Here is a 26,488-nt window from a genome sequence, read left to right as displayed (position 1 = left end):
GTGCAGTCACTGATGCCTGACTATATTGTTAGCAAAGCTTTCTATCTAGACAAGGTAACAAAATAAAGCAGATTACATAGATACAGTACTAGAACCAGGCTTAATACATACATAACCAAACCAGGCTTACTTTATAGATAAAGTACTGTAACCAAGCTTACTATCTAGAAAAGGAAACAGAACAAGGCATACTACATAAATATGGTACCAGAACCAAGCTAACTACATAGTTATAGTAACCAGACCAAGCTTACTACATGGATACATTACCACAACCAAGCGTACTACCTAGAAAAAGTAACAGAACAAAGCATACTACACAGATATGGAAGCAAAATTACTCATAAACGGTACCAAAAGCAGGCTTACTACATAGATACAGTACCAAAACTAAGCTTACTACATAGACACTGTGGCAGAACCAAGCTTACTTTATATGTGTGGTAAGAGAGCACAGCTTATTACATATGCATGGTACCAGATACTGTCATAACTAGAGTCCGATGGACCCCAGAGCAAAATGTGGACTTTCGCTCCCCAATGCATGTGGGTCAGATGTATGGACTCTTGTAGCATTATAAATCATATAAAGACATTCATGTTACCTCTCCTCCCCTTTATGTAGTAATGTCCCCTATCCGGTACTAATGTTGCCCATCCTAGACCCTTTACTGATAAATATGTCTCCTATCCTGGCAAGTATGTCCCCCATCCTGGAATATATGTCCACCATCCAAGGCCTATCCTGGTAAATATGTTCCCCATCCTGGTATATATGCCCCCATCCTGGTAAATATGTCCCCAATCCTGGCATATACACCCCCATCCTGCTAAATATATTCCCCATCCTAGTATGTATATCCCCATCTTGAGCCCATCCTAGTATATATGTCCCCCATCTGGTAAATATGTCCCCCATCCTGGTAGATATGGATCCATCTTAGGCCCCATATTGGTGTCATGCGGTGTGCTGCTCTGTACGCATCTTGTGTCATCGCAACTTCGGACTCTGTTCACACAGCAGAGTCTGACACACCCCCTGGTGCATCTAGGGTGCATACTCAGAGCCGGGTGTCGACAAGTTTGTGCTCAATGATGATCGGTCTGGCAGGAGTTAATTCCTGCTAGCCTGTGAATTGCTGTTGGGCTCACAGGTTACGGAATACCTATCACAGCCGCCTCCACCCTTTTAAAGATGGTGGATCCTGGTCCTCCATACCAAATATAGCGAGAGCAATATCGGTCTTGGTGCATGGTGATTCAGCTGCTGGAGCACTGTTGTAGGCTATTGGGGTGTGTTGTGAAGATACTCTTCTCATTGTGCATTTCCTTCCTTTTCTTTATTTCCCCCTGTGCACATATTGTCTTCGCCTCCGTGATTGACTGATTTGAGTGTGAGTTTTAGTTCCTACCTGTCTATTTGTGTGGGGATTTATCCCTCCAGTCATGGCCCCCTTCCGTGGTGGAGGCGAGCGGGTATAAGATCAGGGCTCTTCAGGAGTTAGGGTTATGCTGGGGGTCCAGACCTTGCCACCATCAGGTGTACCTCTGGGATGAGGGACAGTTAAGGGCTACCCTAGCCTGAGGGTCGGCTTAGCAGGCCCGATTCCCATATGTACTCATCCTCATGAATTTTTAATGATCTGCTTTGGCACATATTTCTTTATATCCTGTAACTAGTTTACCAGCTAAAGTTTACAGATATTTAGATACAATACCAGAACCAAACTCACTAGGAAAATATGATACCTGAAACAAACTTACTTTACAAACACAATATTAGAACTTAGCCTAATTCCTAAAAAAGGTAACAGAAACAAAGCTTGCTACATAGATGCAGTGCCAAAACTAAGCTTATTTTTATTTATCTCATAACCAAGCTTATTGCATAAATATAGGAACACAACAAACTTTTAATTAGATAAATTAGAAGAACAGATCATGCTACATAAATAATGTACCAGAACCCAGCTTCCCACATATACACGATACCAGAACTGAAGTTACTACATAGATACTGTACCATAACCAAGCTTCACACGTGTACATGATATCAGAACTGAAGTTACTACATAAATACTGTACCAGAAGCAAGCTTCCTACATGTACACGATACTAGAACTAAAGTTACTACATAGATACTACGCCATAATAAAGCTTCCCTCATGTACACGATACCAGAACTGAACTTACTACATAGATACTGTACCAGAAACCAGCTTCCCACATGTACACGATACCAGAACTGAACTTACTACATAGATACTGTACCAGAACCCAGCATCCCACATGTACATGATACCAGAACGAAGTTACTACATAGATACTGTGCCAGAACCCATCTTCACCCATATATACAATATCGTAACTGAAGTTACTACATACTGTACCAGAACCCAGCTTCCCACATATACACAATACCAGAACTGAAGTTACTACATAGATACTGTACCAGAACTCAGCTTCCCACATATACACAATGCCAGAACTTAACTTACTACATAAACACTGTAGCAGAACCCAGCTTCCCACATATACATGATACCAGAACTGAAGTTACTACATAGATAATGTACCAGGACCCAGCTTCCAACATATACACAATACCAGAACTGAAGTTGCTACATAGATACTGTACCAGAACCCATCTTTTTCTCTTACATACAGCCACAGAAACAAGCTTATTTCTTAGATAAGGTAATAGAACAAATAAACATCTACAAAGATACAGCACCAAAACAAAACTACACAGATGTGGTACCACAACTATTTTCATTTTGCAGATATAATTCCACAACCAAGCTTACAACATATTTATAGTAACAGAACCAAGCTTAGTATACAGAGGCAGAAACAAAACCAAGCTTACAACACAGATATGGTACAACAACCAAGATTACTATACAGATGCAGTGACCTCTGTTACAGGGGACAGAATGTGACCACCCCTATTGTATTTTATTAATATTTTAAAATACATTGGTATATAAATGACATCAAGATATGTGCAGACACTGAACAAGCAGGGGATGCTGGGAGATTTCCGCTCTGAAAGATGTGGATTTTCATGCAAGATAAAATTAAAGCTACACAATTCATTTCAGCTAAAAGGCAAGGGGGATTCCGAATTCCCTTGACTGTACAGTAGTCTAGGAAGCTGAGGTATATGGAGCTGTTTGCACAGAGGAATAAGACTTGGAGCCGTTGGACCCCCAATATCACAGCAGAGCTCATTGAATCCTGCCTCTTACCCTTACAATGACATCATATGCAATCTCTGCCGTCCCTTTAAGACAGCTGCTGGCTTTAAAATAGACCCAAATTGGTTTAATCTGCTCCTAACATGATTTGCATCTGCATGCATGCTCACTGCGAGGAAGTCTGCTGCGTGATCTGTGCAAGGGAAAAAAAAACGTAAAACGCCCAACAACATAAAAATCTAAATCAGAGATTGAGGTCTTCATTCTGCACAAAGTATTATCCAAACACTATCTCCATGTTATATCTCTATCTTGTATCTCTCTAAAAAGTAAAAAAAAATAAAAATTAAATCCTACACTAAACAGAAGTTAATACCTGTATTATACTCCAGAGCTGCACTCACTATTCTGCTGGTGGAGTCACTGTGTAGATACATTACTGATCCTGAGTTACCTCCTGTATTATACACCAGAGCTGCACTCACTATTCTGCTGGTGCAGTCACTGTGTACATACATTACATTACTGATCCTGAGTTACCTCCTGTATTATACTCCAGAGCTGCATTCACTATTCTGCTGTTGCAGTCACTTTGTAGATACATTACATTACTGATCCTGAGTTACCTCCTGTATTATGCTCCAGAGCTGCACTCACTATTCTGCTGGTGCTGTCCCTGTGTACATACATTACATTACTGATCCTGAGTTACCTCCTGTATTATGCTCCAGAGCTGCACTCACTATTCTGCTGGTGCAGTCTCTATGTACATACATTACATTACTGATCCTGAGTTAGCTCCTGTATTATACTCCAGAGCTGCACTCACTATTCTGCTGGTGCAGTCACTGTGTACATACATTACTGATCCTGAGTTACCTCCTGTATTCTACTCCAGAGCTGCACTCACTATTCTGCTGGTGCAGTCACTGTGTACATACATTACTGATCCTGAGTTACCTCCTGTATTATACTCCAGAGCTGCACTCACTATTCAGCTGGTGCAGTCACTGTGTACATACATTACATTACTGGTCCTGAGTTACCTCCTGTATTATACTCCAGAGCTGCACTCACTATTCAGCTGGTGCAGTCACTGTGTACATACATTACATTACTGATCCTGAGTTACCTCCTGTATTATACTCCAGAGCTGCACTCACTATTCTGCTGGTGCAGTCACTGTGTACATACATTACATTACTGATCCTGAGTTACCTCCTGTATTATACTCCAGAGCTGCACTCACTATTCTGCTGGTGCAGTCACTGTGTACATACATTACATTACTGATCCTTAGTTACCTCCTCTATTATACCCCAGAGCTGCACTCACTATTCTGCTGGTGCAGTCACTGTGTACATACATTACATTACTGATCCTGAGTTACCTCCTGTATTACACTCCAGAGCTGCACTCACTATTCTGCTGGTGCAGTCACTGTGTACATACATTACATTACTGATCCTGAGTTACCTCCTGTATTATACTCCAGAGCTGTACTCACTATTCTGCTGGTGCAGTCACTGTGTACATACATTACTGATCCTGAGTTACCTCCTGTATTATACTCCAGAGCTGCACTCACTATTCTGCTGGTGCAGTCCCTGTGTACATACATTACATTACTGATCCTGAGTTACCTCCTGTATTATACTCCAGAGCTGCACTCACTATTCTGCTGGTGCAGTCACTGTGTACATACATTACATTACTGATCTTGAGTTATCTCCTGTATTATACTCCAGAGCTGCACTCACTATTCTGCTGGTGCAGTCACTGTGTACATACATTACATTACTGATCCTGAGTTACCTCCTGTATTATCCTCCAGAGCTGCACTCACTATTCTGCTGGTGCAGTCACTGTGTACATACATTACATTGCTGATCCTGTACTGATCCTGAGTTACATCCTGCGTTATCCTCCAGAGCAGCAGTCACTGTGACAGTGTCATTGCCTTTATAGATATACATATGGAATATGGTCCGGAGTGAAGTGTGGCTTTTTACCATTGTAACTTTTTTTATACAGAGCCCCGATTCCCTTTCATAGACATTGATTTATTAGTAGTGTGCAGTCGCCACTAGGGGGAGCTTACTGAATACAGACTGATTATTGGGTTCAATTTGCAAAACTGCATTCAGTAGGCTCAGCTCCCTCTAGTGGTGGCTGCATGCAACTTTGAATCTTTTAAAGGCACAAAAGGCAAAATATTTATAGTATATTGAAACATAAATAGATAAATATGTAGATAAATAACCCTGTTAATGTGCAGAGCACTGGAAGGATACAAACTATATGAACGGACTGTGATGGGAAGCAACCGGAAGCCGGAACTCACCATAGAAGAGATAGAAAAAAGAACCAGACCAGTGTAAGAAAAAACAAAATGTAAAATACAATGACACAGATCTAGAGGAGTAGAATTCCATTAAATCTAGGAAAACACAGCAGCAAAATATAAGTATCTTTAAATTGAATATATACAGTGTATATATATATATATATATATATATATATATATATATATATATATACATATATATATATATATATATATATCTAATATATAGAGCTCAGTGTGTGCATATCCGCTAAAAGAATCCGCACCATCGCATTTACAATCACGAAATTTTGCACAGACGCTTCATGTGACCCAGGGAACGTCATAGACTATGTTTTGACAGGGAAATTTAACCCCGTGCTTTACAGTTACACTTAAAAAAATATGTCTCCATTTAACTGAATGGAGGTGGGAGCTAAAGGTCATTAATAGCAACTGTCAGTGGTTGCTATAGGAACAAAATAAACTGTTAGTATAAGAAGCTTATGTGTGAGGTAATATGAAGTCAATGGAGAGATGAATGGAGAGAGACAGAGACAGCCCTGGAAAGAGACAGACGGGAAAAGAGACAGATCTGGAAAGAGACAGACGGGGAAAGAGACAGACGTGGAAAGAGATAGACCGGGCAAAGAGACAGACCGGGCAAAGAGACATACGGGCAAAGAGACAGACGGGCAAAGAGACAGACGGGCAAAGAGACAGAGGGGCAAAGAGACAGACCCGGTAAGACACAGCCCCGGAAAGAGACAGCCCCCCGGAAAGAGACAGCCCCCCGGAAAGAGACAGCCCCCCGGAAAGAGAAAGACCAGGCAAAGAGACAGACTGGGGAAAGAGACAAACCTGGAAAGAGACAGCCCCGGAAAGAGACAGCCCTGGAAAGAGACAGCCGGGCAAAGAGACAGCCGGGCAAAGACACAGCCCCGGAAAGAGACAGCCCCCCGGAAAGAGACAGCCCCCCGGAAAGAGACAGCCCCCCGGAAAGAGACAGACCGGGGAAAGAGACAAACCTAGAAAGAGACAGCCCCGGAAAGAGACAGCCCCCCGGAAGAGACAGCCCCCCGGAAAGAGACAGCCCCCCGGAAAGAGACAGCCCCCCGGAAAGAGACAGACCGGGGAAAGAGACAAACCTAGAAAGAGACAGCCCCGGAAAGAGACAGCCCAGGAAAGAGACAGCCGGGCAAAGAGACAGCCGGGCAAAGAGACAGCCGGGCAAAGAGACAGCCCCAGAAAGAGATAGACCCTGAAAGAGACAGACTGGGCAAAGAGACAGACCTGGAAAGAGACAGCCCTGGAAAGAGACAGCAGGGCAAAAAGACAGCCGGGCAAAGAGACAGACCCGGAAAGATACAAAACTGGAAAGAGACAGACGGGCAAAGAGACAGACGGGCAAAGAGGCAACCCTGGAAAAAGACAGCCCTGGAAAGAGACAGACCGGGCAAAGAGACAGACCGGGCAAAGAGACAGCCGGGCACAGAGACAGCCAGGCACAGAGACAGCCAGGCACAGAGACAGCCAGGCACAGAGACAGCCGGGGACAGAGACAAGCCAGGGACAGAGACAGCCGGGGACAGAGACAGCCGGGGACAGAGACAGCCGGGAAAAGAGACAGCCAGGGAAAGAGACAGACCTGGAACGAGACTGACAGACTGATAGAGAGAGACAGACAGACACAGACAGACATAGAGAAAGAGAGAGATGGACAGAGACAGACACAGACAGAGACAGACAGAAACTCAAAGAGAGACAGTTACTATCCCTGGCAATGCTCAGGTACTACAGCTAGTATATATATATATATATATATATATATATATATATATATATATATATATATATATACATATATACCACAAATATCACAGTACAGAAGTGCCTTGCATATAGTGCTAGTGCTAAAGGCACTAGGGCTAGGGCTGTACTGAATGCAGAGTGATGAAGGAATTGAAGACGTGCATCTTGACACACGTTTCGACAGTAGCCTTCTTCAGGGTGTGATGATGACGATGATTACTCCTGATGAAGTGGACCATTGAAACGCATCAATAAAGGACACTTTTAGCACTGTGATATTGTTTGATTATATACTATATACTATTATATATATATATATATATATATATATATATATATAAAAAGATCATTTTAAAGATACCTGTACTTTGCTGCTGTGCATTCATATAATTAATGGAATTATATTTTACCTGCGAAATACGGCTCCCATATATTTGGGGTGGACTATTATCCTGGGAGTGCGCCCTTGTAACTTGTGTATATATAATTATTGCCTTTCTGATCTTTACAACTAAACGATGCTTCCATTTTATTTTCTTGATAAATACAAGTCTTTAGACACTATAAATATATGACAACCAGAAGTGCAGCTGTTACACTGTCACATCCGTAGCCATGCTCGCCCGAATTAGAGCTGCGGACGTTAATTACACGCTGCACTGATAACATACGGCTCCAGCCCTGACTACCACAGCTACACCCATGGGGAGAGGATCACATTGCCGCCACCTGGGTCCTCACATGCGGAGCTGCTTGAAAGGCCTGGCACATTGGAATGGCGGCTGCAGCGCTCCACTCCTATAGCAAAGACCAGGGTTTATTCACTTATATGGCGCTATTAATTCCACAGCGCTTTACATACATCGGAACAGTCCCCATTGGGGCTCACAATCTGTATGTCTTTAGGGTGTGGGAGGAAAATTGAGCATATATCAGTTCTATTTTACTATTCTGCTATAAATCCATACACATAGCATCCACTATAATCTATAGCTGCACCCTGGGGCAAGAATAGAATGGCAGAAGTGCAGTTATGACTGACACAGTAGGGAGCAACTGCATAGAATTAACCGATAGTCCTGTTCTGTGGTCACATCAATGGATACATACAGTGAGGAAGCTTTGTACAATGTTGCAGAATGTTGCACCTAGTCTTTGTTCACATGTTGCTTTATTTTCCCCCAGCAAAACCTGCAATTTTGGCAGTAAAACAATCTACTTGCAAAAAGCAGATTTTGCTACATTTATTCCTGTTCCATTTGTTTACATAACATGTTTATTAAACATGCAACATTTTTTCATTGATACAAGCCATTGGTACTAAAAATGCACCAAAAACACCACTAAAAACACAGATGACCCAAAGGAGATTTCCTGCCACAAGATCAGGTTTTGGTCAGGAAAAAAAACTTACCAAATAAGCCCTGTGTGAACATAGCCTAATTCGCCATAAAAGCAGCAGCTGCGTTTTTTGCATTTTCTCATTGCTTTCAATGGTGGGGAAAAAAAGCTGAAGAATTGACCTGCAGCTTCTTTAAAAAACGCAGCAGATTTCTGGGATCTCATCTTTTTGTTGGTACTGTAAAAAGCATTGTGTGAACATGACCTAAATGTGCTGGTTTAATCTGCATGAAACTAATTGGAAAAAAAAGAGCAAAGTGTGAACAAAGCCTTAGGCCACATTCACACGTCAGTATTGTGCATCAGTGTCGGAACTTACAGAGGACCCTATAATGGAAAGATTGACGCTCCTCGTGGTGATGTGTGAATAAAGCCAACTCTTATTATGGCACTGTACTGCAACTCTCATTATGGCACTGTACTATGACTCCCATTATGGCACTGTATTATGACTCCCATTATGGCACTGTACTGCAACTCCCATTATGGCACTGTACTACCACTCCCATTATGGCACTGTATTATGACTCCCATTATGGCACTGTACTGCAACTCCCATTATGGCACTGTACTGCAACTCCCATTATGGCACTGTATTATGACTCCCATTATGGCACTGTACTGCAACTCCCATTATGGCACTGTACTGCAACTCCCATTATGGCACTGTACTGCAACTCCCATTATGGCACTGTACTGCAACTCTCATTATGGCACTGTACTATGACTCCCATTAGGGCACTGTATTATGACTCCCATTATGGCACTGTACTACCACTCCCATTATGGCACTGTACTATAACTCCTATTATGGCACTGTACTACAACTCCCATTATGGCACTGTACTACAACTCCCATTATGGCACTGTACTACAACTCCCATTATGGCACTGTACTACCACTCTCATTATGGCACTGTACTACACCTCCCATTATGGCACTGTACTACCACTCTCATTATGGCACTGTACTACACCTCCCATTATGGCACTGTACTACACCTCCCATTATGGCACTGTACTAAAACTCCCATTATGGCACTGTACTACACCTCCCATTATGGCACTGTACTACAACTCCCATTATGGCACTGTACTACAACTCCCATTATGGCACTGTACTACAACTCTCATTATGGCACTGTACTACACCTCCCATTATGGCACTGTACTACAACTCCCATTATGGCACTGTACTGCCACTCTCATTATGGCACTGTACTACCACTCTCATTATGGCACTGTACTACAACTCCCATTATGGCACTGTACTACAACTCTCATTATGGCACTGTACTACACCTCCCATTATGGCACTGTACTACAACTCCCATTATGGCACTTTACTACCACTCTCATTATGGCACTGTACTACCACTCTCATTATGGCACTGTACTACAACTCCCATTATGGCACTGTACTACACCTCCTATTATGGCACTGTACTACACCTCCCATTATGGCACTGTACTACACCTCCCATTATGGCACTGTACTACCACTCTCATTATGGCACTGTACTACCACTCTCACTATGGCACTGTACTACAACTCCCATTATGGCACTGTACTATAACTCCCATTATGGCACTGTACTACAACTCCCATTATGGCACTGTACTACCACTCTCATTATGGCACTGTACTACAACTCTCATTATGGCACTGTACTACAACTCTCATTATGGCACTGTACTACAACTCCCATTATGGCACTGTACTACAACTCTCATTATGGCACTGTACTACAACTCTCATTATGGCACTGTACTACAACTCCCATTATGGCACTGTACTACAACTCCCATTATGGCACTGTACTACAACTCCCATTATGGCACTGTACTACAACTCCCATTATGGCACTGTACTACAACTCCCATTATGGCACTGTACTACAACTCTCATTATGGCACTGTACTACCACTCTCATTATGGCACTGTACTACCACTCTCATTATGGCACTGTACTACAACTCTCATTATGGCACTGTACTACAACTCCCATTATGGCACTGTACTACCACTCCCATTATGGCACTGTACTACCACTCCCATTATGGCACTGTACTACAACTCCCATTATGGCACTGTACTACAACTCTCATTATGGCACTGTACTACAACTCCCATTATGGCACTGTACTACCACTCTCATTATGGCACTGTACTACCACTCTCATTATGGCACTGTACTACAACTCCCATTATGGCACTGTACTACCACTCCCATTATGGCACTGTACTACAACTCCCATTATGGCACTGTACTACCACTCCCATTATGGCACTGTACTACAACTCCCATTATGGCACTGTACTACAACTCTCATTATGGCACTGTACTACAACTCCCATTATGGCACTGTACTACAACTCTCATTATGGCACTGTACTACAACTCCCATTATGGCACTGTACTACCACTCCCATTATGGCACTGTACTACAACTCCCATTATGGCACTGTACTACAACTCTCATTATGGCACTGTACTACAACTCCCATTATGGCACTGTACTACCACTCTCATTATGGCACTGTACTACCACTCTCATTATGGCACTGTACTACCACTCTCATTATGGCACTGTACTACCACTCTCATTATGGCACTGTACTACAACTCTCATTATGGCACTGTACTACAACTCCCATTATGGCACTGTACTACCACTCTCATTATGGCACTGTACTACCACTCTCATTATGGCACTGTACTACCACTCTCATTATGGCACTGTACTACAACTCCCATTATGGCACTGTACTACCACTCCCATTATGGCACTGTACTACAACTCCCATTATGGCACTGTACTACCATTCTCATTATGGCACTGTACTATAACTCTCATTATGGCACTGTACTACAACTCTCATTATGGCACTGTACTACAACTCCCATTTTCCGTGCAGCCCCGACTTTTCCAGGCTCCTTCCCCTGCACATTGGTGGCAGGATCAGCACCATGGACAGCACCTGCCCTGCATACTAATGTGCACAGGATCCTCAGCACTGCAGCCTAGCCAGCCTCCAATGTGAGGCCGCCATCCTCTCCCCCCATCAGTCTCCCTCATCAATGCAGCAGAGAGTAAGAGGGAGGGACTGAGGCAGAGAATGGGAGAGATGACAGAGGGAAAGCCAGCAAGAAGAGAGGGAAAGTGACAGGGGGAGGAAGAAGGAGAGGACAGTGCAGGGTGGGAGAAAATGCAAGACAGGCAGCTGGGGGATGGGAGGACAGGACAGCTAGGGGGGAAGACATCCAGGGGGGGAGACACATACTAGACTTGTCTCCTAGGGAAACAGCAAGGAATTACTCCGCATTGCGTTGCTTGGACAACATTACAGCAATTATAGGAAATCCCTCACTGGGAGACGGTTACCTGGCTGCAACCGCCGGCACCTGAGACCAGCCGACACCAGAGCCGGCCAGGGAGGAGAGCAGGCAAAAGGAGTCGGCCAAGGAGGGAGAGCAGGCAAGAGGAGTCGGCCAAGGAGGGAGAACAGGCAAGAGGAGCCGGCCAAGGAGGAGAGCAGGCAAGAGGAGCCGGCCAAGGAGGAGAACAGGCAAGAGGAGCCGGCTAAGGAGGAGAACAGGCAAGTAGCCCACCATTTGCACCCACAATGGCCATCCTGCAGCATGCACCAAGGAGGACTCTACTGGGGATGGGCTGGAGGGATGGAGGCCACAATGGCCAGATGGGATGGCTGGGTGCGTAGCGGGAGGTCACAGGTCAGGGAGGGGCAAGGTCATCAAACTGGGTTGGGGGGAGGCTTCATTTGTCCATGTGGGCAGGTGGGGTCCGGATCTCCCGGCTGCACTGCGGTTCTCACACAACTAACTGCAGTGTCTGCACCAAACCCAACTCCGAGCAGAAACTGCAAGTGTATGGGGGTCTCACTGCTGCCCACCGAAGAGGAGAGGGTCACAGAGAGCAAGGATATACCCGCATCATGTAGAATAGTAACAATATAGAATACAACATAAAGAGTAATTATAACCACAATAAAATATAGAATAGTAACAGTATATAACACAACATAAAGAGTAATCATAACCACAATACAATATAGAATAGTAACAGTATATAATACAACATAAAGAGTAATCATAACCACAATATAATATAGAATAGTAACAGTATATAATACAACATAAAGAGTAATCATAACCACAATATAATATAGAATAGTAACAGTATATAATACAACATAAAGAGTAATAAGAACCACACTATAATATAGAATAGTAACAGTATATAATACAACATAAAGGGTAATAATAACCACAATACAATATAGAATAGTAACAGTATATAATACAACATAAAGAGTAATAATAACCACACTACAATATAGAATAGTAACAGTATATAATACAACATAAAGAGTAAACATAACCACACTACAATATAGAATAGTAACAGTATATAATACAACATAAAGAGTAATAAGAACCACACTATAATATAGAATAGTAACAGTATATAATACATCATAAAGAGTAATCATAACCACAATACAATATAGAATAGTAACAGTATATAATACAACATAAAGAGTAATAAGAACCACACTATAATATAGAATAGTAACAGTATATAATACAACATAAAGAGTAATAAGAACCACACTACAATATAGTATAGTAACAGTATATAATACAACATAAAGAGTAATAAGAACCACACTATAATATAGAATAGTAACAGTATATAATACAACATAAAGAGTAATCATAACCACACTACAATATAGAATAGTAACAGTATATAATACATCATAAAGAGTAATCATAACCACAATACAATATAGAATAGTAACAGTATATAATACAACATAAAGAGTAATAAGAACCACACTATAATATAGAATAGTAACAGTATATAATACAACATAAAGAGTAATAAGAACCACACTACAATATAGAATAGTAACAGTATATAATACAACATAAAGAGTAATAAGAACCACACTATAATATAGAATAGTAACAGTATATAATACAACATAAAGAGTAATCATAACCACACTATAATATAGAATAGTAACAGTATATAATACAACATAAAGAGTAATCATAACCACACTATAATATAGAATAGTAACAGTATATAATACAACATAAAGAGTAATAAGAACCACACTACAATATAGAATAGCAACAGTATATAATACAACATAAAGAGTAATCATAACCACACTACAATATAGAATAGTAACAGTATATAATACAACATAAAGAGTAATAAGAACCACACTATAATATAGAATAGTAACAGTATATAATACAACATAAAGAGTAATCATAACCACAATACAATATAGAATAGTAACAGTATATAATACAACATAAAGAGTAATAATAACCACACTACAATATAGAATAGTAACAGTATATAATACAACATAAAGAGTAATCATAACCACAATACAATATAGAATAGTAACAGTATATAATACAACATAAAGGGTAATAATAACCACAATACAATATAGAATAGTAACAGTATATAATACAACATAAAGAGTAATAAGAACCACACTATAATATAGAATAGTAACAGTATATAATACATCATAAAGAGTAATCATAACCACAATACAATATAGAATAGTAACAGTATATAATACAACATAAAGAGTAATAATAACCACACTACAATATAGAATAGTAACAGTATATAATACAACATAAAGAGTAATCATAACCACACTACAATATAGAATAGTAACAGTATATAATACAACATAAAGAGTAATAAGAACCACACTATAATATAGAATAGTAACAGTATATAATACATCATAAAGAGTAAGAGTAACCACAATACAATATAGAATAGTAACAGTATATAATACAACATAAAGAGTAATAAGAACCACACTATAATATAGAATAGTAACAGTATATAATACAACATAAAGAGTAATAAGAACCACACTACAATATAGAATAGTAACAGTATATAATACAACATAAAGAGTAATAAGAACCACACTATAATATAGAATAGTAACAGTATATAATACATCATAAAGAGTAATCATAACCACAATACAATATAGAATAGTAACAGTATATAATACAACATAAAGAGTAATAAGAACCACACTATAATATAGAATAGTAACAGTATATAATACAACATAAAGAGTAATCATAACCACACTACAATATAGAATAGTAACAGTATATAATACAACATAAAGAGTAATAAGAACCACACTTTAATATAGAATAGTAACAGTATATAATACAACATAAAGAGTAATAAGAACCACACTACAATATAGAATAGTAACAGTATATAATAGAACATAAAGAGTAATCATAACCACACTACAATATAGAATAGTAACAGTATATAATACAACATAAAGAGTAATAATAACCACACTACAATATAGAATAGTAACAGTATATAATACAACATAAAGGGTAATAATAACCACACTACAATATAGAATAGTAACAGTATATAATACAACATAAAGAGTAATAATAACCACACTACAATATAGAATAGTAACAGTATATAATACAACATAAAGAGTAATAAGAACCACACTATTATATAGAATAGTAACAGTATATAATACAACATAAAGAGTAATCATAACCACACTACAATATAGAATAGTAACAGTATATAATACAACATAAAGAGTAATAAGAACCACACTATTATATAGAATAGTAACAGTATATAATACAACATAAAGAGTAATCATAACCACACTACAATATAGAATAGTAACAGTATATAATACAACATAAAGAGTAATAAGAACCACACTATAATATAGAATAGTAACAGTATATAATAGAACATAAAGAGTAATCATAACCACACTACAATATAGAATAGTAACAGTATATAATACAACATAAAGGGTAATAATAACCACAATACAATATAGAATAGTAACAGTATATAATACAACATAAAGGGTAATAATAACCACAATACAATATAGAATAGTAACAGTATATAATACAACATAAAGAGTAATCATAACCACACTACAATATAGAATAGTAACAGTATATAATACAACATAAAGAGTAATCATAACCACACTACAATATAGAATAGTAACAGTATATAATACAACATAAAGAGTAATAATAACCACACTACAATATAGAATAGTAACAGTATATAATACAACATAAAGAGTAATAAGAACCACACTATAATATAGAATAGTAACAGTATATAATACAACATAAAGAGTAATAATAACCACACTACAATATAGAATAGTAACAGTATATAATACAACATAAAGAGTAAGAGTAACCACACTACAATATAGAATAGTAACAGTATATAATACAACATAAAGAGTAATCATAACCACACTACAATATAGAATAGTAACAGTATATAATACAACATAAAGAGTAAGAATAACCACACTACAATATAGAATAGTAACAGTATATAATACAACATAAAGAGTAATAATAACCACACTACAATATAGAATAGTAACAATATACAGTACAACAACATACAGCGTAATAGGAATAACATCACTACAACAATATATAATACAACACAAAGTGTAATAATAATATCCACATAATATATAATAGTAACAATATATACTACAACAACATAAAAAGTAGCAATAATGATAACATGACCACATAGTAAAGAATAGCAACAATATATAATACAACATAAAGAGCAAAAGTAATAACATAACCACAATATATAATACAACAACATAGAGTAATTATAATAACAACATAGCTACAAAATAGAATAGTAACAATGTATAATAAAACAACAGAGTAATAGGAATAATCACATAACGTATAATAACATAGCTACGTAATCTCGAATAGTAACAATATGTGATAGAGTGACAAAGAGTAATAGTAATAACAACTATATCATAATATAACAAAAGAGTAATAATAATAACTAAATAATGTTTAATACAATGACAACGAGTAATAGTAATAACATAACTACATAATATATAATAGTAACAATATATAATGCAACTAAAGATTAATAGTAATAACAAACCACAAGCTATAGAATAGTAACAATATATAATACAGTGACATACAGAATAATGACATAATCAGATATAATTATATACAGTATAATAGTGATACCTATTACAATGACATACAGAATAATAGTAATAATGAGACATAATACTATACTGTATAATGATACATTATGTAAACACCAGGTATCCAGGATATATATAATAGTGACATACAGACTCAATATAATCACATTGTATACTAATAATGAGGGCTAATTCACCATATATAATTTAATTGCAAATATATATAGTTATATAAAGTATAGTTATAATAGATATAAATTTATATATATATATATATATATATATATATATATATATATATATATATATATATATATAAAAATATAAATATATATATATAAAAATATAAATATATATATATATATATATATATATATATATATATATTGTAACGATTTATTGTATACTAATGACATGGTATATAGTATAATTATACACAGTGTAATAGTGATATACATTACAATGATACATAATATAGCCACACTGTACCAGTAATGATCTACCATATAGTGACCGGCAGAATAATAACCACACACTGTTTACTAGTAATGGTACATAATATAATTAACCCTTTATACAGTATTTTCTGGGGTAGGGGTTGTGTTAAATATTATATACATTTGTATACGCTCTGATACATTAGATTATGTCCCGTCTGTCTCATGTCCACATTCTTAGGCCTGAGACAAGAGGGGATGAGATTCCAAATGTACAGAAAAAAGTGTAAGAGAAGGTTTTCCTAATTCCGGCTCATGGAGGAAGCATTTATCTGCTGCACCGATGACTTCCTGTTGCATAGTCCTTGGAAGACGCCTTTGGTTGCACGGTAGATGTCACTTGAAGCTCATGGGTCCCAATATAGAATCTGTACCAGGGTCCTCATCTACCATGGACCATTGATGATGTCGGTGTCTTCGGTGTCACATTGGGACCTTTAGGCCCCATCAGCACCACAGCACGATCTGGCCATTTCCCCTGCACCCCTTAATCACTTCTAAGATGGCTGATAATAGAGAATAATAGCTCACACAGTGAATGGATAGACTTTGCAGATAGTGTCCCTTTAAGGGTCTGTCCGGGGTGCTGCGCAGCGCCGTGCGTCCCTGCGGCTGAGCCACCGTTGTGGTTAGATCCATGGCTTCTGCCCTCAGACGTGACACAGCACAATTATTAGATTTGCTTTGTGTTCGATATCTATTATCGTCCAGACTCAATCTGTAGGAAAACGACCCCGGGCTCGGCGCAGCAGAGCACAGCACAGCACACGCTTCGCTCCGGGACGTCGCACTATATTTTGAGGGTTTTGTACATTTTTGGGGTCTGTAGTATTTCACATGTACTGGTGGATTATATACATATTGTAGTGTATAGAGATGATGGGAGTCCAGGAGCCCCGAGCAGTGCACAGCACATGCCGCCTATAGGGGGCGCTGGGGAGGTTAGTGCATTGGGGTGGATGGAGGTATCAGACGGGGGTGCGGAATGGGCCCAATGCATGATATCAGAACCCTTAGTTGGAGTGGTCATCCTATGTATCCCAGACTTTACTAAACAGGCATAAGATATGTTTACCTACTGCACCATGGACCCCCGTGGACACCGCCATCTAACGAGGCTTGCCTGGTATGGATACTGTTCATGGGGTCCAAATAAGTCACCAGTACTATCAATGGTATATAATAATTGGGGGTGCTAGTTCAAGTGGTTCCAGTTAGATCTCTTGTTTGAGACTGATGAATAAACTATATTGTGGTTGGAAAGTGGATCAGTGAGTAAGATGAACTTTTGATAAGAGACACTAGTCTTCACTATAGCATGTGAACGTTTCAGTGTTTCCAATTAATATTGAGGTCCAAAATCTTTCTGTCACATGTATAGTTAGGAATTGACAGATAAATCTAAACTGGGTGGAAAGTGGATCAGTGAGTAAGATGCCCTTTTGATGCTAACTATGGACACCAGTCTTACTGATAGTATGTGAAAGATTTAGTGTGCTTAATTTATACTGGGGTTTAAAATCGTTCTGTCACGTGTATAGTTAGGAATTGATAGCTAAAACTAAACTGGGTGGAAAGTGGATCAGTGAGTAAGATGTACTTTTGATGCTAGCTATAAACATAAGTCTTTCCGATGGCATGTGAAAGTTTCAGTGTGCTGAATTGATTACGGTGTCCAAAATCTGTCACATTTATAGTCAGGAATTGATAGATAAAACTAAAATGGGTGGAAAGTGGATCAGTGAGTAAGATGCACTTTTGAAACTAGCTATAGACTTCAGTCTATACGATAGTATGTGAACGTTTTGGGTGTGGCGAATTTGCATTAAGGTTCAAAATCTTTCTGTCACATTTATAGTCAGGAATTGATAGATAAACTAAACTGGGATGAAAGTGGATCAGTGAATAAGATGCATTTTGTTCACAGCTGTTGACATCTGGGTTACACCAATCTTATAAACAGTACATGAAAGTCTTGTGGTCATTTTGGATCTATAAACTTGCTTTCATATTAGAGACTGATTGATAAACTATACTGTAGTAGGAAAGTGGATCAGTGAGTAAGATGTACTTTTAATACTAGACACTAGTCTTACCAATAGTATGTGAATGTTTCAGTGAGCCAAATTCACATTGGGGTCCAAAATCTTACTGTCACATTTATAGTCAGAAATTGATAGATAAAACTAAACTGGGTGGAAAGTGGATCAGTGAGTAATATTTGCTTTTGATGTTGACTATAGACACCAGTACAGAGATTATGTGAAAGTTTAAGTGTGCCAAATTCACATTGAGGTTCAAAATATTTCTGTCACATTTATAGAAATTAAAAGTAATAAAGTAAACTGGGTGGAAAGTGGATCAGTGAATAAGATGTATTTTTTTCACCATCTGTTGGCAACCAATCCTATAGATGGTGCATGGAAGTTTGGGATCATTTTGGGTGTGTAAACCCCCTTTCAATTTTGTAGTCTGAGCCTGATGGATAAACTATGCTGTGGTTGGAAAGTGGATCAGTGAGTAAGATGTATTTTTTTATGCTAGACACCAGTCTAACCGATCATATGTGAAAGTTTCAGTGTGTTACATTCGCATTAGGGTTCAAAATCTGTCATGTTTATAGTCAAGCATTGATAGATACAACTAAACTGGGTGGAAAGTGGATCAGTGAATAAGATGTAGTTTATTCACCTGCTATTGACTTCTGGGTGACAGTAATCCTAGATAATGCATGAAAGTTTTGGGGGCATTTTAAGTCAATAAACCTCCTTTCATATGTGTAGTCAGAGAGTGATGGATAAACTATACTGGAAAAAGGTGGCTCAGTGAGTTTAGATTGCCATCACCAGTTACTGGCAGTTAGGATAGCAGTCCTATCAAAAGTAAATGGAAGTTTTCAGGGCTCTGGTGCAAATTTTTCATTGGATTCCATAAGCTTCCTGTCCTGGTTAGAAATGGAATTAAACTATACTGGGTGGAAAGGTGGATCAGTGAGTAAGATTTTTTTTTTTTTTTAACAAACTGTATGCATTAGTGTTTTGGGTCGGTAATGTAATGTGGATTAGAGTAAGATTTAATCAGTAACATCAAATCTTTCCATGTGGTAGTAGAGGTAGGATCGGGGGTGAGTGTGGGGGTAAAATAACAAGGTCTACCGCACATGGGGTAAGATTAGTGACATCACTAGGCACAAATTGGTGATATCACTTTATATGAGATGCTCAGCCAATCAATACCATCAGTGTGTAAAATAGAAAGAAGGAATCAGCTCATGCTATACTGGCTGGATCAGTGAGTAAAAGTATAGAAATGTGGAATGCTATACAGTGATGTTCTTTATTCTGTCAATGGAAAATACAATATTGATGCCGACTGGGAGTTGGAATTTTGCAACATGTTGGAAATTACATCTATATGAAACTGGAGGGTGGCTCAGTGAGTAAGAGATCTATTGTGTCCAATGTGAATTAATGAGTTTAAATGCTTAAATGTTTTGGAGACATGACAAAAAACACCACAAAATAAAAGCAAATTACAGATGGAGAGGCGCTCACTACAAATCCAGGGAAATGTCAGGAAGAGTGACACAGAAAACGGCAATTAATTAATATTCAGCTTCATTATGGAGAAGATGATTAAGGATTGTGTCATAATTACTGAACGGTCCCCCGGGAGGGAGTCAGAGGGAGGAAGCCGAAGAGCGGAGATCAAAGGAAGCAGAAGGTGCCAGGAAGGAGAAGGTTAATCCAAGGGCTCTGATGATAAAGGGGGTCTCCGCTATAGAGTGAGGGGGCAAAGGATGGCGGTATGTGCGGACCCTGGTGGAGGGAATAACCCCCTGCCACATAGGAGAACAGCCGTGATGGTAGGTCAACAATGGAGGGTAGACTACACAGGGGTCCCAGGAACGCCCGATCCACAGGGGACCCAAGAGCCTCAGACCCACAGGGTCCCCAAGAGTGTCAGATCCACAGGGGACCCAAAAGCACCAGATCCACAGAGACCCAAGAGCATCAGATCCACAGGGGATCCAAGAGCGCCAGATCCACAGGGGAGCGAAGAGAATCAGATCCAAAAGGGTCCCCAAGGGCATCAAATCTAAAGGGGCCAAAGAGTGTCAGATCCACAGGGGACCCAAGGGCGTAAGATCCAAAAGGGTCCCCAAGAGCATCAGATCTAAAGGGTCCCCAAGGGCATCAGATCTACAGGGGCCAAAAAGCGTCATATCCACAGGGGACTCAAGAGTGTCAGATCCATAGGGGACCAAAGGGCGCCAGCTCCATAGGGTACCTTACAACATGTGCACTCTGTCTGCAGGGCATATCTGGGCCTTGCAGCATGTGCACTCTCTCTGCAGGGCATATCTGGACCTTGCAGCATGCGCACTCTGTCTGCAGGGCATATTTGGACCTTGCAGCATGCGCACTGTCTGCAGGGCATATCTGGGCCTTGCAGCATATGCACTCTCTCTGCAGGGCATATCTGAGCCTTGCAGCATGCGCACTGTGTCTGCAGGGCATATCTGGTCCTTGCAGTATGCACACTCTGTCTTGTCTGCAAGGGCATATCTGGGCCTTGCAGCATGCGCATTCTCTCTGCAGGGTGTATCTGGACCTTGCAGCATGCGCATTCTGTCTGCAGGGCCTTGCAGTATGCACACTCTGTCTGCAGGGCATATCTGGGCCTTGCAGCATACGCACTTTCTCTGCAGGGCATATCTGGGCCTTGCAGCATGCGCACTTTGTCTGCAAGGCATATCTGGACATTACAACATGCACATTCTGTGTGCAGGGCGTAGCTGGGCCTTGCAGCATTCGCACTTTGTCTGCAAGGCATATCTGGACATAACAACATGCACACTCTGTCTGCAGGGCGTAACTGGGTCTTCCAGCATGTGCACTCTGTCTGCAGGGCATATCTGGGCCTTGCAGTATGCGCACTCTGTCTGCAGGGCATATCTTGGCCTTGCAGCATGCACATTCTGTCTGCAGTGCATATCTGGGCCTTGCAGTATGCGCACTCTGTCTGCAGGGCATATCTTGGCCTTGCAGCATGCACATTCTGTCTGCAGGGCATATCTGGACCTTGCAGCATGCGCACTCTGTCTGCAGGGCTTATCTGGACCTTGCAGCATGCGCACTCTGTCTGCAGGGCGTAGCTGGGTCTTGCAGCATGCGCACTCTGTCTGCAGGGCGTAGTTGGACCTTGCAGCATGCGCACTCTGTCTGCAGGGCGTAGTTGGGCTTTGCAGCATGCGCACTCTGTCTGCATTACTTCCAAGAACAGAAATCCCTGTAGTTTTGCACTTGGGATAAAGTCATTATTTTTCCAAAAACAAAGCAAAAATGTGCGCAAGTTCTGTGTGACAAGCGGAGATGGAGCGGAGCGTGAGTGACGTGTGCAGGGGGAAGGGAGCGGAGTGCGAGTGACGTGTGCAGGAGGAAGGGAGCGAGTGCGAATGACGTGTGCAGGGGGAAGGGAGCAGAGTGCGAGTGACGTGTGCAGGGGGAAGGGAGCGGAGTACGAGTGACGTGTGCAGGGTGAAGGGAGCGGAGTGCGAGTGACGTGTGCAGGGTGAAGGGAGCGGAGTGCGAGTGACGTGTGCAGTGGGAAGGGAGCGGAGTGCGAGTGACGTGTGCAGGTGGAAGGGAGCGGAGTGCGAGTGACGTGTGCAGGGGGAAGGGAGCGAGTGCAAATGACGTGTGCAGGGGGAAGGGAGCGGAGTGCGAGTGACGTGTGCAGGGGGAAGGGAGCGAGTGCGAATGACGTGTGCAGGGGGAAGGGAGCAGAGTGCGAGTGACGTGTGCAGGGGGAAGGGAGCGGAGTACGAGTGACGTGTGCAGGGTGAAGGGAGCGGAGTGCGAGTGACGTGTGCAGGGTGAAGGGAGCGGAGTGCGAGTGACGTGTGCAGTGGGAAGGGAGCGGAGTGCGAGTGACGTGTGCAGGTGGAAGGGAGCGGAGTGCGAGTGACGTGTGCAGGGGGAAGGGAGCGAGTGCGAATGACGTGTGCAGGGGGAAGGGAGCGGAGTGCGAGTGACGTGTGCAGGGGGAAGGGAGCGGAGTGCGAGTGACGTGTGCAGGGGGAAGGCAGCGGAATGCGAGTGACGTGTGCAGGGGGAAGGGAGCGGAGTGCGAGTGACGTGTGCAGGGGGAAGGGAGCGGAGTGCGAGTGATGTGTGCAGGGGGAAGGGAGCGGAGTGCGAGTGACGTGTGCAGGGGGAAGGGAGCGGAGTGCGAGTGACGTGTGCAGGGGGAAGGGAGCGGAGTGCGAGTGACGTGTGCAGGGGGAAGGGAGCGGAGTGCGAGTAACGTGTGCAGGGGGAAGGGAGCGGAGTGCGAGTGACGTGTGCAGGGGAAGGCAGCGGAGTGCGAGTGACGTGTGCAGGGGGAAGGGAGCGAGTGCGAATGACGTGTGCAGGGGGAAGGGAGCGGAGTGCGAGTGACGTGTGCAGGGGGAAGGGAGCGGAGTGCGAGTAACGTGTGCAGGGGGAAGGGAGCGGAGTGCGAGTGACGTGTGCAGGGGGAAGGGAGCGGAGTGCGAGTAACGTGTGCAGGGGGAAGGGAGCGGAGTGTGAGTAACGTGTGCAGGGGGAAGGGAGCGGAGTGCGAGTAACGTGTGCAGGGGGAAGGGAGCGGAGTGCAAGTGACGTGTGCAGGGGGAAGGGAGCGGAGTGCAAGTGACGTGTGCAGGGGGAAGGGAGCGGAGTGCGAGTAACGTGTGCAGGGGGAAGGGAGCGGAGTGCGAGTAACGTGTGCAGGGGGAAGGGAGCGGAGTGCAAGTGACGTGTGCAGGGAGCGGGGGGGCAACAGGAGACTCACTGTCCAGACATGTCACCGGATACTTAGAGGGAGTGTGCGCTGTTTAAAGCAGATTTTATGTTACATGTATTTAAACAAAATGGCAAAGGATTTTCTTTTCTTTTCTTAACATGATCTTTATAAAAAAAAAACAACAAAAAACAAAATTATTTATTTTATTATTTTACAGTTTTCACATTTTACACTCATACTTCCTCTCCTTTCAGGAAGAGTTTTCAGCAGTCTCATTATCATCAGAGGCAGAATTACATTGACTGATAACACCTCTATAAAGAATAGAGTACCGGATCCACCATTCACAATAGGTGGTGTCACAGCTCACCTCCTCCTTCTCCTGTACAATGACTGATAACACAAGATCCACCATTCTCAATAGCCATAGGTGATGTCAAAGCTCACCTCCTCCTCCTGTCCAATGACTGATAACACCGGATCTACCATTCACAATAGGTGATGTCACAGCTCACCTCCTCCTGTATAATGATTGATAACACAGTATCTACTATTCACAATAGGTATTGTCACAGCTCACCTCCTCCTGTAGAATGACTGATAACACCGAATCCACAATTCACACTAGGTTATGTCACAGCTCATATCCTCGTCCTGTCAAATGACTGATAACACAGGAGCCACCATTCACAACAGGTGATTTCACAGCTCACCTCATCCTTCTGTACAATGACTGATAACACAGGAACCACTATTCACAACAGGTGATGTCACAGCTCACCTCCTCCTCCTGTCTAATGACTGATAACACCGAATCCCCCATTCACAATGGGTAATGTCATAGCTCACTTCCTCCTACTGTACAATGATTGATAATAACGGATCCATCATTCATAATAGGTGATGTCACAGTTCACCACCTCCTCCTGTACAATGATGGATAACACCTCTATATACAGTAGATAACACAGGATCCAGCATTCACAATAAGTGATGTCACAGCTCACCTCCTCCTCCTGTCCAATGACTGATAACACAGTATCTACTATTCATAATAGGTGATGTCACAGCTCACCTCCTCCTCATGTCCAATGACTGATAACACTGGATCCACCATTCACAATAGGTGATGTCACAGCTCACCTCCTCCTCCTGTACAATGACTGATAACACAGTATCTACTATTCACAATAGGTGATGTCACAGCTCACCTCCTCCTCCTGTACAATGATGGATAACACCTCTATATACAGTAGATAACACAGGATCCACCATTCACAATAAGTGATGTCACAGCTCACCTCCTCCTCCTGTCCAATGACTGATAACACAATATCTACTATTCACAATAGGTGATGTCACAGCTCACCTCCTCCTCCTGTACAATGACTGATAACACAGTATCTACTATTCATAATAGGTGATGTCACAGCTCACCTCCTCCTCATGTCCAATGACTGATAACACAGGATCCACTATTCAGAACAGGTGATGTCACAGCTCACCTCCTCCTCCTGTCCAATGACTGATAACACTGGATCCACCATTCACAATAGGTGATGTCACAGCTCACCTCCTCCTCCTGTACAATGACTGATAACACAGTATCTACTATTCACAATAGGTGATGTCACAGCTCACCTCCTCCTCCTGTACAATGATGGATAACACCTCTATATACAGTAGATAACACAGGATCCACCATTCACAATAAGTGATGTCACAGCTCACCTCCTCCTCCTGTCCAATGACTGATAACACAATATCTACTATTCACAATAGGTGATGTCACAGCTCACCTCCTACTCCTGTACAATGACTGATAACACAGTATCTACTATTCACAATAGGTGATGACACAGCTCACCTCCTCCTCCTGTACAATGATGGATAACACCTCTATATACAGTAGATAACACAGGATCCACACCCCCAAAAGTACCAGAGGCGAAAAGTTATCATCGACTTTGCAACTACTATTGGGCACCTCCCATTGGGCATCCATAAAGTTCTGAGGATCCCTTTAAAAATTGCTTTGGCGCCAAGTTTATAGGCAAAAGGCCAAATATTGACAAAATTGAGAAAATTTACAAAAACGGACGCGAAGTGTAAAGGCAGAAAAGCCGTCCGCCGGCGTCGAGGAATCCCGTCACTGAGTACAATTATAAATAGTAAGCGCTGCAGCCCTGGTGTGCAAAGCTCAAAGTAAGGGGGCGGATGAATGAACGTGCCGAGCCACTACAGCAAAATGAGCCGTACCTGGCAGAGAGTGGCAGCGCCAGGCGGGAGCAGGGCACGGGCGGCAGGCTCAAAGCAAAAGATGATGCATGCTCTACGCTGTAACATGAAGATATTGGTCCCCAGCGCTAAATCTAGG

At 41.4% G+C, this 26,488-nt stretch overlaps 1 protein-coding gene and 1 long non-coding RNA gene across 2 annotated transcripts in view; one reads left to right on the top strand and one right to left on the bottom strand.

The window, feature by feature from the left end:
- Positions 1-26,488, bottom strand: part of LOC142256997 (uncharacterized) — a 117,181-nt gene that overhangs the window by 49,120 nt on the left and 41,573 nt on the right. The window lies entirely within an intron of this gene.
- Positions 11,983-26,488, top strand: part of SCN1B (sodium voltage-gated channel beta subunit 1) — a 71,318-nt gene continuing 56,812 nt past the window's right edge. The window contains exon 1 of the mRNA XM_075329040.1: positions 11,983-12,340. The gene's annotated coding sequence lies outside the window, so the exon portion shown is untranslated. The remainder of the gene's footprint in view (positions 12,341-26,488) is intronic.

The sequence above is a fragment of the Anomaloglossus baeobatrachus genome, chromosome 11 (genome assembly GCF_048569485.1).
Source record: "Anomaloglossus baeobatrachus isolate aAnoBae1 chromosome 11, aAnoBae1.hap1, whole genome shotgun sequence".
Classification (NCBI taxonomy): domain Eukaryota; kingdom Metazoa; phylum Chordata; class Amphibia; order Anura; family Aromobatidae; genus Anomaloglossus; species Anomaloglossus baeobatrachus.
The sequence above is the reverse complement of the archived record's forward strand: the minus strand, read 5'-3'. Positions and strand labels throughout refer to the sequence as shown.